This window comes from Mirounga angustirostris, unplaced genomic scaffold (assembly GCF_029215605.1).
Source record: "Mirounga angustirostris isolate CCGP_5_RB_7025 unplaced genomic scaffold, mMirAng1.0.hap1 SCAF_5, whole genome shotgun sequence".
NCBI lineage: Eukaryota > Metazoa > Chordata > Mammalia > Carnivora > Phocidae > Mirounga > Mirounga angustirostris.
In genome coordinates, this window is record NW_026991713.1 from 159,890,511 (window position 1) to 159,905,184 (window position 14,674).

General features: G+C 44.2%; 1 protein-coding gene across 2 annotated transcripts in view; it reads right to left on the minus strand.

The window, feature by feature from the left end:
* LOC135364282 (thyroid receptor-interacting protein 11-like) overlaps positions 1–14,674 on the minus strand; it is a 79,756-nt gene that overhangs the window by 53,499 nt on the left and 11,583 nt on the right. The window lies entirely within an intron of this gene.

Consider the following 14,674-nt stretch of genomic DNA (forward strand, 5'->3'; position numbering starts at 1 on the left):
TCTACACTACAAGGAACCAAACTTTCAGTGTTCTAAACCAGGGAGCTGAAGCCCAGATTACCACTGAAGGGCTTCTGACAACCGTTGAGGGAACCAGCCTTAGGACAAGGAGAAGTACTGGAAGGACACTGCATCCCTAAAACCATGCGAAGCCCCTGTGGGCCTATAGCCTGCTCTGCCCCTCATCGGATAATGTGAATTAATAAATGCCCCTCATGTGAATTAATAAATGTCTTTACCATTTCAACCAAATGGAGGGGCAGCTGGGTGGCTCAGTCAGTTGAACGGCCAACTCTTGGTTTAGGCTCAGCTCAATTGTGTCCATATCAATTAGATCTATGGCAGAGAGTACATCCTCCGGTTCTTTCTTTTGTTGTGAATTCCTCCTTCTATTCCTTTTGCCCAGAGAAGAATGGAGGAACAAGAGAGCAACATAAAAAATATCAACCACGACGCAAGCAAATACACACTAGTCAAATCCGAAGAGGTCAGAAACCAAAAAAGAGAAGAAAAAAGAAATGTGGGGGGTGGCTGGGGGGTGGGAGAAGAGAGAATATTATCTCCCAGGTGGTCAAACCTCCATGAAATCCTGGGTGTATTTTGGCCTGTTTGTTAAAAGACACTAAATCCCAGAAGTGTAAAATCACCAAGGTTACATATATACAGACATAAAATTGAATGTAGCAGAAGGAAGCAAAACTGAAGACTATCTCTAAAAAATGGAAATGTAGAAAATGACAATCAAAAACGACTTAAAATGAAAGAGTTGATAAAATAAGAAACTAGTTGGGAAGAAAAAAAGAAAAGGAAAATTTTAAACTGCAAGATAAACGAATCATGAAATAACCTTTGAATTCAATTTACTGTTTTCCCCTAGTGCTGGAGTTTTGCACTCCTGTGGGCTCCTAAACTTCTTCCCCTATTCTTCCAGCTGCTTTGCTCGGGGAGTGGCCTGCTGTGCTGACCCTCAGGTGTCTTGGCCTGGGGGGAGTTGTACCGCCCCTTGCAGGGGGGGGGGGGGGCGGGCTCAGTGTAAACTGCTTGTAGTTGCTCTATGTGATTCTATTCCCCGAAGGCTCTCTGGGCCACTTGAGAGGATGAAAAGAAAAATGGCCACGCCCCGATTTCCAGGCCCGGAGCGAAAAGATCGAGGTCCCCTCTCTTCAGTAAACTGTCAGGGATAAGCGGTCTTCAGTTTTGTGTGTGCCAAAGTCTGCAGGCTCCTGTGGTGAGGGCCTGCACCGATCCTCCTGGGAGAAGGCAGAGGGGCGCCGCCTTGTCTGCCCTGTGCAGGACCCGCATACAATAGCTGTCACCCAGATGAGCCGTGGTTCGTGGTTTATGGCAAACTGAGTTGAGAACCCCCCCTGCTCCCTGACCCTAACCAGTTTCCCCACTCCAGTGCCTGGGAACTCTGCCGGCTCAAGCACCCCTGTTCTTCCTGTGACCCCAGGGATCCTGAGGTCACACTGTCCCACCTTGGATGCTGCCCCACCTTGCCACCAGAGCACCTTTCAGGCAGGGCTATCTCTTAGCGGAGAAGATTTCTAAAGGTTCTGATTTTGCGCTCTGGGGCTGTATCACTTGCCTGTGGCCGGCTTACACAGGCTCCCTCTCCCCGCAGAGGATCTTCCCATATATCCCCGCAGATTCACTTCTCCGCACCTCTTACTTTGCAAAAAGTGGTCACTTGTCTATTAGTAGAATTCCAGCAATTCCTTCCTTACATCTCAGGTTGAATTCAGAGGTGTCCAGGATGATTTGATAGTTATCTAGCTACATTCAAGGGACCAGATGAAACGAGCTCCCCTACCGTGCCACCATCTTGCCTCCCTCCTTCGATCTCTTCCTTTTGTTTTGAAAGATTTATTTATTTTAGAGAGTGAGCGGGGGAAGGGGCAGAGGGAAAGAAAAATCCTGAAGCAAGCAGACTCCCCGCTGAGGAGTTACTGCAGGCCCTGAGGAGAAAGAGAGAGAGAGAAAGAGGGACAGAAGGTATATATGAACAAATCATAGCTGAGAACTTTCCTAATCTGGGGAAGGATACAGGCATACAAGTTCAAGAGGTAGAGAGAACCCGTTTCCAAATCAATAAAAATATATCAGCACCCTGACATACAGTAGCGAAGCTTGCAAATTTCAGAAATAAAGAGAAAATCCGGAAAGCATCTCAAGACAAGAGGTTCCTAACCTAGACGGGTAGGAACATTAGGCTGGCAGCAGACCTATCCACAGAGATCTGGGAGGCCAGAAAGGGCTGACATCATCTATTCAGGGTACTAAATGAGAAAAACATACAGCCAAGAATACTTTCTCCAGCAAGGCTGTCATTCAGAATGGAAGGAGAGCTAAAGGGCTTCCTGGACAAATAGAAACTGAAAGACTATGGGACCACTAAACGAGCCCTGCAAGAAATACTAAAGGGGGGGACGCTTGGGTGGCTCAGTCGGCTAAGCATCTGCCTTCAGATCAGGTCATGATCCCAGGGTCCTGGGATCGAGCCCCGCACTGGGCTCCCTGCTCCGCGGGAAGCCTGCTTCTTCCTCTCCTACTCCCCCTGCTTGTGTTCCCTCTCTCGCTGTGTCTCTCTCTGTCAAATAAATAAAATCTTAAAAAAAAAAAAAAGAAAGAAAGAAATACTAAAAGGGATCCTCTATGCCAAGAGAGAGCCCAAAAGTAACACTGGACCAGAAAGAAAAAGATCTACAGAAACAGGGACTATACAGGTAATACAACGGTACTAAACTCATCTCTCTCAATAGTTACTCGGAATCTAAATGGGCTAAATGCTCCAATCAAAAGACACAGGGTAGGGGCGCCTGGGGGGCTCAGATGGTTAAGCGTCTGGCTTCGGCTCAGGTCATGATCCCAGGGTCCTGGGATCGAGCCCCGCATCGGGCTCCTGGCTCAGCGGGGAGCCTGCTTCTCCCCCTCTCCCTCTGCCTCTCTCCCTGCTCATGCTCTCTCTCGCTCTCTCTCTCTCTCCCTGTATCTCTGTGTCTCAAATGAATAAATAAAATCTTCAAAAAAAAAGTCATCATTTAAAAAAAAAAAAAAGACACAGGGTATCCGACTGCATAAAAAAGCAAGACCCATCCATATGCTATCTACAAGAGACTCATTGTAGAACTAAAGACACCTCCAGATCGAAAGTGAGGGGGTAGAGATCCATTGATCACGCGAATGGACCTCAAAAGAAAGCTGGGGTAGCAATCCTCCTATCAGACAAATTAGATTTTAAACCAAAGACTGTATTAGGGGATGAAGAAGGATGCTATATCATACTTCAAGGGCCTACCCAACGAGAAGATCTAACAATTATAAATATATATGCTCCTAACTTGAGCAGCCAATTACATAAACCAATTAAGAACCAAATGAAGGAAACACGACGAGAATCATACAATAACTGTAGGGGACTTCAACACCCCACTCCCAGCAATGCACAGATCATCTAAGCAGATGATCAACAAGGAAACAAGGGCTCTGAATGACACACTGGACCAGATGGACTTCACAGGTACATCACAGCATGCCATCCTAAAGCAACAGAATACACATTCTTCTACAGGGCACATGGAACATTCTCCAGAAGAGATCCCATACCGGGGCACAAATCAGGTCTCAACCGATACCAAAAGATTGGGATTATTCCCTGCCTCTTTTCAGACCACTATGCTTTGAAACAGGAACTCAGTCACAACAGGAAATAGGGAAGGAACTCAAACACTCGGAGGCTAAAGAGCATCCTACGAAAGAATGAATGCATCAACCAGGAAATCAAAGAAGAATTAAAGATTTCATGGAAATGAATGAAACTGAAAACACAGCCGTTCAAAACCTTTGGGATCCAGCAAAGGCGGTCCTAAGAGGAAAGTACATAGCAATACAAGCTTTCCTCAAAAAATCAGAAAGTCTCCAATACACAAGCTAACCTTACGCCCAAAGGAGCCGGAGAATGAACACCAACTAAAGCCGAAACCAAGCAGGAGAAGAGAAATTATAGAGATTAGAGCAGAAAACAATGAAATAGAAACCAGAAGAACAGTAGAACAATCAATGAAACCAGGAGCCGGTTCTTTGAAATTATTAATAAGCTTGATGAACCTCAAGCCACACTTATCCAAAAGAAAGGGGAAAGGACCCAAAATAATAATGTCATGAATGAAAGAGGAGAGATCACAACCAACACCAAAGAAACACAAACCATCTTAAGAACACACACAGCAACTATAGGACAACAAATGAGGTCACCTGAAAGAAATGGATGCGTTCCTGCAAACTTGTAAGCCACCAAAACTGAATCAGGAAGAAATACAAAACCTGAACAGACCCATAACCAGCAAGGAAACTGAAGCAGTGATCAAAAAATCTACCAACACACAAGAGTCCAGGGCCACATGGCTTCCCAGGGGCATTCCACCAAACATTCAAAGAAAAACTAATACCTATTCTTCTGAGGCTGTTTCAAAAAACAGAAATGGAAGGAAAACTTCCAAACTTGTTCTCTAAGGCCAGCATGACCTTGATCCCAAAAACAGACAAAGACCCCATGGATGCAAAAATTCTCAGCACAATACTAGCGCATAGGATCCAACAGCACATTAAAAGGAGTATTCACCGTGACGAAGTGGGATTTATTCCTGGGCTCTAAGGGTGGTTCCACATTCGCAAATCAAATCAATGTGATACTTCACATTAATAAAAGAAAGGTCAAGATCCGTATGATCCTCTCAACGGATGCAGAAAAAGCACCGGACAAAATGCAGCATCCTTTCTTGATTAAAACTCTCCACAGTATAGGGGTAGAGGGGATATACCTCAATAACATAAAACCCATCTATGAAAAGCCCACAGCGAATATCATTCTCAATGGGGAAACACGGAGACCTTTTCCTCTAAGGTCAGGAACATGACAGGGAGGCCCACTCTCACCGCAGTTCTTCAACTAGAGAAGTCCTAGCCTCAGCAATCAGAAAACAACAAAAAAGAAATCAAAGGCATCCGACTGAGCAAAGAAGTCAAACTCTCACTCTTTGCAGATGACATGATACTTTATGTGGAAAACCCAAAACACCACCCCAAAATTGCTAGAACTCATACAAGAATTCAGCAGGATATAAAATCAATGCACAGAAATGAGTTGCATTTCCATACACTAACAATGAGACAGAAGAACGAGAAATGAAGGAATCGATCCCATTTACAAATGCACTGAAACCCATAAGATACCTAAGAATAAACCTAACCAAAGACGTAAAGGATCTGTACTCCAAAAACTACACAACACTTAGCAAAGAAATTGAGGAAGACACAAAGAAATGAAACAACGTTCCATGCTCATGGATTGGAAAAACACTGTTAAAATGTCTACACAGAGTAATCGAACCATTCGATGAGATCCCCATCAAAATACCATCAACTTTTTTCACAGACTGTAACAAATCATCCTAAAATGTGTATGGAACCAGAGAAGACCCCGAATGGCCAGAGGAATGTTGATAACGAAAACCAAAGCTAGTGGCATCACAATGCCAGACTTCAAGCTAGAGTACAAAGCTGTAATCATCAAGACAGTATGGTTCTGGCACAAAAACAGACACATGGATCAACGGAACAGAAGACAGAACCCAGAAATGGACCCTCAACTCTATGGTCAACTAATCTTCGACAAAGCAGGAAAGAATATCCAGTGGAAAAAGGACAGTCTCTTCAATAAATGGTACTGGGAAAACTGGACAGCCACATGTAGAAGAATAAAACGGGACCATTTTTTGGCACCATACACAAAGATAAACTCAAGATGGATGGAAGACCTTACTGTGAGACAGGAATCCATCAAAATCCTAGAGGAGAACACAGGCAGGAAGTTCTTCGACCTCAACCGCAGCGACTACTTGCTACATACATCTACAAAGGCGAGGGAGCAAAAGCAAAAATGAACTATTGCAACTTCATCAAGAGAAAAAGCTTCTGCACAGCAAAGGAAAAGGTCCGCAAAACTAAAAGGCAACCTACGGAATGGGAGAAGATATTTGCAAATGTCTTATCAGATGAATGGATAAAGAAGATGTGGTATATATATATATGTGTGTGTGTGTATGTGTGTGTATATATACACACATATATATATGTGTGTATATATACACACACATACACACAATGGACTATTACCCAGCCAACAGACAAGATGAATACTTACCATTTACATGCACACGGATGGAACTGGAGGGTATTATGCTGAGCGAAATAAGTCAATCCGAGAAAGTCAAATATCAAATGGTTTCACTCATATGTGCAATATAAGAAACAGGGCAGAGGACTGTAGGGGAAGGGAAGGAAAACAGAATGGGAAGTCATCAGCGATGGAGAAAAACCGTAAGAGACTCTTAACTCTAGCAAACAAACGGGAGGGTTGCTGGAGGGGTGGTGGGTGGGGGGATGGAGTAATTCGGTGATGGGCACTAAGGAGGGCATGTGATGTGATGAGCACTGGGTGTTATATGAAACTGACAAACTACTGAACACGACATCTGAATCTAATGATGTACTGTAAGTTGGCTAATTGAATTTACATTAAAAAAAGTAATAAATAAACCAAATGGAGTTGGTCTTCTGTTACACCCTGAAATGTCCTAAGTGGTATTCTGAGCGCATCAGTTCATTTCCATTTGCTTGATGAGTAAGCTGAAAGGGGTAGGGGGCGTGGGGGGGGAGGGGAGGGGGTGTGTGTGTGGGGGGGTGTGCACGCTCGTGTGTGTGTGTGTATGTGTATGTGATGTCACCCAGCTGGGTTCTGAGCTCCCAGAAGCAGACAGATAATATATCTTCTCTTCATATCCACTGACAAGGCTTACCGCTGCCTGGACTACAGTAGGTGCTAATCCTGTACAAACACGCCCCCCGCCATCTCCCACGTCCATATTCCCACATCCACAGACACCCATAAGGAAGCACATACCTACTGCTGCTCAAGGCAGCAGCTCAACACAGAAACACACCAAGTACTCACTAAGGGACACAACTTGCTACAGCCCAGACTGTCAAGGAAAACTGACCCACAGAGTTTTACAAGGCTGAACAGGCTGCGTTGTCTAAAACAGTGCTTTTCAAACAGTGGATTGTGACCCATCCGTGTCATAAAATCAGTGTAATAGTTTGCAAATCCCCGTCTTAGAAAATGCAGTCAGCTAGAGTAAACTAGAAAAAATCAGTATGCGTTACATACTGTACGAGTTAAAGACTGTTTCTGTGAAGTTGTTGAAGTGTGTGTTTGGGGTATAAGTGCCATGAAAAATCTGTTCTCTACACCAACAAAAAAAATAGACCCTTAAACACCGAGAGCAAACTGATGGTTGCCAGACGGAAAGGGGGGGGGCGAAATTGGTCAAAGGAATTCAGAGTTACAAGCTTCCACTTATATAAATAACTCACAAAGATGAAAAGTACAACATCCGGAATATAGTCCAAGAATATTGTCATAACAACTGTACCGTGACAGATGGTGACTATACTTAATCGTGGTGAGTGCTGAGTAATGAACAAACTTGTCGAATCACGATGCTGCACACCTGAAACTGACATAACATTGTACAGATCAACGAAACTTCCATAATGAAAAGAGAAAAAACTGTGTTCTCACTGTGGGTGGTTGGATGAGCACTGTCCTCACAGCCTTCATCTGGTGCCATCCAGTGGTAAAAGCCCTATCTGCAGTCGAGAAAGAACCACAGACCCGGGAGAAGAGTCCGCAAACATGGATGTCTGGTTGGAAGGGGCCTTCCAAATGACCTGGTCGACCCTGACATGCAGGGCAAGCACCCTTCAACAACACCGAGCTACTGCCTGAGCACGCCCCACCACGGAGGCACTCGCTCCCCCGCTGAGCAGCTCTACCTGCTGAAAAGCTGACCAAGCCGCCTTCCTCTAGGAGCTCCTCCCTGTCCTTCCTACTGCCCTCTCCTGGATGACAAGGAGCAGCTTCTGTGCTCGCCCTCAGTTTAACACTCTTGATCCAGTCAAGCAATACTTGTTGAGTGTCTGCTAAGTGCCAGGCACTGGGGATACAGTGGGGAACCCGGGAAGACACAGCGACAGAGACACAGAGAAGTCAGAGCTTATGCCAGATGAAGGACAACAGCATGGGGGCAGGAAGCGCCTCGGAATGTTCCAGTAGCAGAAGGTATACAGGGAGGTTGAAGAACAGCAGAGAAACAGGTGAAAGCTCAGAGATTTCTGGGCTGTATGTGTTTTCATTTCTCTCTGTTTTATAATTTTTCTAAACTAACCATAGGCCATATTTCATTCTAAGACACCATCAATTGTAAGACTGAAAAAAGAAAAAAGAAACACTGCCAGTTAGTCCATGTCTTTCTTATTGCTTACAATTCTCATTTCATGTTTATGAAAAAGCCCTTTTAGACTTTTGGGACAGAACAAAAGGGAAAGGATGAGTGACATGAGTTGGTCAAGTCTTCCCTTTCAGGAGATCTGTGAGTTGCCACACAACACTGACCTTCGAGCCGCCAAGGGCACTGGCGAGGCTGAGTTTCTGAAGAGATCGCCATCACCGGCTCTGAGATTGCTTTCCAAGCTCCCGACCCTCCAGGTGTAGGCTGTGTTCCTCTGTCTTTCTTGATCTCGTCAGAAGGTCTCAACGGATGGTTCTGGAATAGCAATCGGGATTTGCGCTCCTTCTTCAAATGGCCCTTAAATGGTACGTGGACCGAAGCAGCCAGGGGCTGCAGGTGCAGCGGTCCAGCCACGCCACGAGGAAGACCGAGCACGTCCACGTGCACAGATAATGACAACTCCAACATGGTGCACAGTGACTGCAGGACACATCAAGAGTGAATCTGGGCGCCTGGGTGGCGCAGTCTGTTGGGCAACCGAGTCCTGGCTGAGGCTCAGGTTGTGATCTCAGAGTCTTGACATGGAGCCCCACGTCTGGCTCCGCACTGGGCGTGCAGCCTGCTTGGGATCTTTCTCTCTCCCCTCCCCTCCCCTCCCTACCACCGTTCACATGTGTTCTCGCTCTCAAAAAGTTAAACAAATAAATAGATAAAATAAAACCCAAAGAATGAAAGATCTCTTTATTTATTTTTTCTTTATTGTGCTATGCTGGTCACCATACAGTACATCGGTTAGTTTTTCATGTAGTTGTTCCATGATTCATTGTTTGCGTATAACACCCAGGGCTCCATGCAATACGTGCCCTCCTTAATACCCATCACCGGGCTAACGCATCGCCCCACATCCCTCCCCTCTAACACCCTCTGTTTGCTTCTCAGAGTCCATAGTCTCTCATGGTTAGTCTCCCCCTCCGATCTCGCCCCCTTCATTTTTCCCTTCCTTCTCCTAAAGTCGTCCACGCAATTCCTTATGTTCCACAAGTAAGTAAAACCATATGATAAGTGACTTTCTCTGCTTGACTTAAGATGTCATATTTAGGGGCGCCTGGGTGGCTTAGTCGTTAAGTGTCTGCCTTCGACTCAGGTCATGATCCCAGGGTCCTGGGATCGAGGCCCGCGTCGGGCTCCCCGCTCAGCGGGAAGCCTGCTTCTCCCTCTCCCACTCCCCCTGCTTGTGTTCCCGCTCTCACTGTCTCTGTCAAAATAAAGAAATAAAATCTTTAAAGAAGGAAAAAAAAGATCCCATATTTAGAAAGACCTTTTCTCAGGGTTTATTCAATCCAGTGTTCCCTGCAATTTTCACTTCTTTTTAGTACCCAGGTCTGACGTGCTACCTAATATTTTCTTCTAACACACCCTGTAATAAATACCTATTAAAATGTAAAACTTCTATCTGGGTGCCACCTCAAGTCATCTCCCATTCCTCCCGTGGGAAACACTGATCTGCTGCAGCCACCAGTTCATTCAAGAAGCACTGACTGACTTGGCCCCTTCGGCAGGAGCGTCCCCTGCAACGGTGGGAACTTGCTAGGAAAGGTGTGACATGCCCTCCACCGGAGGGAATGGGAAGGGGCCCTCCCCGCTCTTCCAGCCAGTGAGGGTCCAGGCTGGGGCTGCTTCATTTCACTTCTCATCAACACTCATGAGTGCTGGCTACAATGCCAGGCATTATTCCACACGCTGGACAAACAGGAACACGTACAGCCCTCAGAAGCACCCTCTGTGGAAGGCACCGCTTACAGACAGAGGTCGAGGTTGTTTCCTCAAGCTGTGCAACCTCGGAGGAAACTTAATTCCATTGCTTTGCAAACCTACTTACCCACTTGGACTTCCATCCCTCCCCCAACACTTCAGTTGCTGATATGGTGTCGGTGTGTATGTGTGTCTGCTTCTGTAGGGATACACAGTGCATGTAGATAGATAGATAGATAGATAGATAGATAGATAGATAGATAGATAGATAGATAGATAGATATGCGGTGCCCTGTATGTACATATATATGTACCTACAATGTATATATCTGCAATTGCAAGACTCAATCCAATACTCTCAGCATCGGTTTTCAAGTTGGGAATTTTAACTGCGTGCTGCATACGGGCCTTGAAGATATGCTCTACCTCTCATTTTTAATTTTATTGTTGTTCTTTTACGTCCTTTAGTCTCAGTTTTGGGTTCCTATTTCCTGTTGCGTTTATTCTTGCTTATAAATGGAAGGCAGGAAGCAAAGTCTTACGCGCAACAGACTTTGTACCTACACAGACTTTGAGTTTGTTTCCCTTCTTGTGAGCGCTGTTGCTTTCCTCAGCAGATCCGCAAGGCCTTAAGTGTTTAATCACCTAAGAAAAACAAAACAAAAACAAAAGACAAAAAAACACGAAAAACAGGGGTGCCTAGGCGGCTCAGGCGTTTAAGTGTCTGACGCTTGATTCGGCTCAGGTCATGACCTCAGGTTCCTGAGATCGAACCCCGTGTTCAGGCTCCACGCTCAGTGCAGATTCTGCTTGTCCCTCTCCCCCTGCCCCCCTCCACTCTGTCTCGCTCTCTCAAATAAATAAATAAATAAATAAATAAATAAATAAATAAATAAATAAAATCTTAAAACAAAAAAACAAAAAACAACACTGGGCCTCAATTGACTAAGACTCACAGGCTATCATTTCCTCCCAAAGGAAGCTACTGCTATTGCTTTCTGGCTTCATCGAATTGCCAGTTACTTCACAAGGATCAATAGGATCTAAAATCTACTGTCTCTACTGCAAGGAGTCCCTGAACACTGGGCAAGACATGAACGGAAAAGGAACCAACATTGACCAGAGGGTGAATAAGGAGGAGAAGCCAATCAGAAATTTCCCACGGTACAATGTCTCATATCTGACTTAAACAAAAAAGAAAAAAGAAAAAAACAGTTAATAAAGAATACACTAATAAGATACCATGGATCTGAATAATGCTAAAGTACTTTTGGAAAAAATAAAACATTTAAGAACACGTATTCTGAATATTTTCTCCCAGTCTGTCTTGCCTCTTCGTTTTCTTAGTGTATCTATTTTTCCTTTCTAATTAGAACTTTTTGTGTTCTGCATACAAAACATTTGTCTACCTCAAGGTTGTCAAGACATTTTCCCATGTTTTCATACAAAAGTTTTACGGTTCTAGCTTTTTCCTTTTTTAAGATTTATTTATTTGAGAGAGAGCGCGCCCAGGGGGGAGCAGGAGAGGGAAAGAATCTCAAGCTGACTCCTCGCTTAGCGTGGAGCCTGACACAGGGTTCACACGGAGCTCAATCTCATGACCCCGAGATCATGACCTCAGCCAAAATCAAGAGTCGGACTCAAGCGACTGAGCCACCCAGGCGCCGCTGGTTCTCGCTTTCATATTTAGGCTTATGATTCATCCCAAATTAATGTGTGTATGTCAGAATGAGGGAGGGGTCAAGGTCCGTTTTCTTTCCGCCTGAATGTCCAGGTCACACAGAATTATTCATTAAAAAGACTTCCCTTTCCACCACTGAACTGACTGGACACTCTGGGCAAAAATCAGTCGACAGTACTTGCGTTTGGTCTATTTTTTGGACTCTCTGCTCTGCTCATTGATCTCTCTTTGTGTCAAAGACTTGGATTACTGTGGCTTTGCTCTAAGTCTTAAAATTAAGCAAGAAGAAGCAGTGTAAGTTCATCAACTGTGTTCTTCTTTTGAAGACTTTTTTGGCTATTCCAGACCCTTTGCATTTCCATATACATTTTAGAATCAACTTGTTCATTTCTTCTAAAAAACATGGCTAGGATTTAACTGGGATTGCACTGTTTGCATGAATCAAGGCGTGGAGAACAGAAATCTCCAGGACATCAAATCTTCCCCGATGTATGAACAAAACAGAGCTCCCATTTATTTCAGTCTTCTTGAATTCCTCTCAACAAAGTTTTTTACTTTTCTGTGTAAAGGTGTTTCATGTCTTTCATGAGACTTATTCCCAGCCAGTTTGGGGTTGTTTTGGTTGTTGTTTTTGTTGTGTAAGTAGGCTCCACACCCAGCATGGAGCCCAGTGCAGGGCTTGAACTCACAACCCTGAGTTTAAGACCTGAGCTGAGATCAAAACACAGATGATTCATCAACTGGGCCAGCCAGTCACCCCAACCAGTTTACGTGCTTTGATGCTACTCTAAGTATTTAAAATTTTTATTTTCCTATACATGTATTTTTAAAATACATCTGTATGACAAAGAATTCCTATTCAGAATATATAATAAACTCCAATAAGTCAAAACCAAAAACAACATTAACAACAAAAACGGGCAGAAGACTTGAACGTTCGACAGGTCACAAAAGATGTCGGAATGCCCAAGAAACACACGAAAAGGTGCCTAAGATCATGCTTCACCAGGGAAATGCAATGTGAAACCATAATGAGATGCTATTTCACCCTCACTGACAACACAGAATGTTCACGAGGATGCTGAGCAACTGGAGTATTGCTGGTGGGAAGTGTAAACTGATAAACCACTTTGGAAATTAGTCTAGCAGTTCAATATATCCCTTCGCTGTGACTAAGCAATTCCACTAAGCAATTTCAAGAGAAATTTAAGACTGCTCTAAGAATGTTTATTGTAGCCTATTCACAATGACCAAAAAATTGGATACAACAACATGCCTGATCATCAGATGAACAGATGAAAAAATTGTGGTATATGCACACTACATACAAAGGACCACACCATTTTACACTCACAAAGACTCTCTCCTTAAGCAAACGCTAGCCTGACTCCTCTGAGCCCTCTTCTCAAAGGGGCCTCAACCTTGGCTTATCATATGCAGACTCGCCCAAACACTAACATACTTCCTAACAACAGCTCAAGACCCCACCCCTAGGGTGACTCCAGTCACCCTTAGTCCCTACTGAGAAAACTCAAGGCATCCATGGTTTGTTCAGCCAACAATGAAAAGTCTGGCCTCTGTCTCCCAGTGAGTAAATGCAGGGGGTTTCACGTTTCCCACTTTTTGTAATCTTTTACTTCTCTGATTTAATTCACCTCTGGCATGACTCCCTCATCCTCTCTTTATAATGCCCTCGGTGGGGTGCCTGGGTGGCTCAGTTGTTCAGCCTCCGCCTTTGGCTCACGTCACGATCCCAGGGTCCTGGGATTGAGCCCCACATCGGGCTCCCTGCAGAGCAGGGAGCCTGCTTCTCCCTCCTCCCACTCCCCCTGCTTGTGTTCCCTCTCTAGCTGTCTCTCTCTCTGTGTCAAAAAATAAATAAAATCTTTAAAACATAAAATACCCTCTGTACAAATCAAGGTTGAGTTTCATTCAAGCTGGACTCTTTTCCTGACTACAATAGTCATTGCTGATTAAAATCTGTCCTTACCACTTAAAGTAGTAGGATCTGGCTTTGTGTATCTTGGATAAGTGCACACAACATGGATAAATCGCAAAGAACACACTGAGTGAAAGAAGACAAAACGATACATACTGCTTGATTCCATTTACACGACGTACAAGAAAAGGCAATTATACTCTATCATAGATCCTGAAATCAGAAAATGACCACTGGAGGTAAGGAGATTAACTAGAAAGACATACAAAGGAAACTTCTGGAGTTTCAGATACAGTTTTCGGGGATGGTGCACAGATATACAGTTGGCCCTTGATCAACCCAGGGGTTAGGGGCGCTGACCCCTGTGCAGTCCGAAATTTTCATTTAACTTTTACTCCCCAAAAACTTCCCTGCTAATTGCCTACTGACGACCAGAAGCGTTACTGATAACATAAACGGTTGATTAACATAGATTTTGTATGTTACATTTATTATACATTGTATTCCTTCAATAAAGTACACTAAAGAACATATTCAGAAAATCATACAGAAAATATGTTTACAGTACTGTATTCTATTTATCGAAAAATCTGCCTATAAGTGGACCCATGCAATTCCAACCCATGTTGTTCAAGAGTCAACTGTATACATTTCTTAATGCTCATCAAGCTGAACAATGAGACCTGAGCATTTTATTTTACAAATTATCTCCTTTTCTCCCCTGCCGTCCCACCTCTGTCACTGAAGAATACCTGGGGAGATTCTTGTCTTTGTTTCTTTTTTTAAATAGGCAACACACCCAGCACGGAGCCCAATGTGGAGCTTGAACTCACAACCCTGAGATCGAGACCTGAGCTGAGATCAACAGTCAGATGTTCAACCTGACTGAACCACCCAGGCACCCCTACCTGGGGAAATTCTAAAGGAAAGAAAAAAAGATGAGAGATGGAG